The sequence below is a fragment of the Semicossyphus pulcher genome, unplaced genomic scaffold (genome assembly GCF_022749685.1).
Source record: "Semicossyphus pulcher isolate SPU_LCO1_2020_fin unplaced genomic scaffold, fSemPul1.0.p SCAF_18, whole genome shotgun sequence".
Lineage (NCBI taxonomy): Eukaryota > Metazoa > Chordata > Actinopteri > Labriformes > Labridae > Semicossyphus > Semicossyphus pulcher.
Genome location: NW_027211691.1, coordinates 6,668,495 through 6,668,721, shown reverse-complemented (window position 1 = coordinate 6,668,721; position 227 = coordinate 6,668,495).

Below are 227 nucleotides of genomic sequence, written 5' to 3'. Positions count from 1 at the left end.
ACACAACTTTTTCTGTCAAAGTGGGAACAGTGTTCATTCTGCATTAGAAATTTCTGTCTGTGCTGGTGGCTACTCACAGTATTGTGATGAAAAAATGAGTGTCAAAAAGCAGTGTCTCTGGTCGAATCGAAATGTTAAACTACGCTGCAGACGCGAAGACTAAATGAGCAAGAACATACAAGCAAACCAAATGAAGTAAAAGACAAGAACCTGCTGTTACTGTTTAC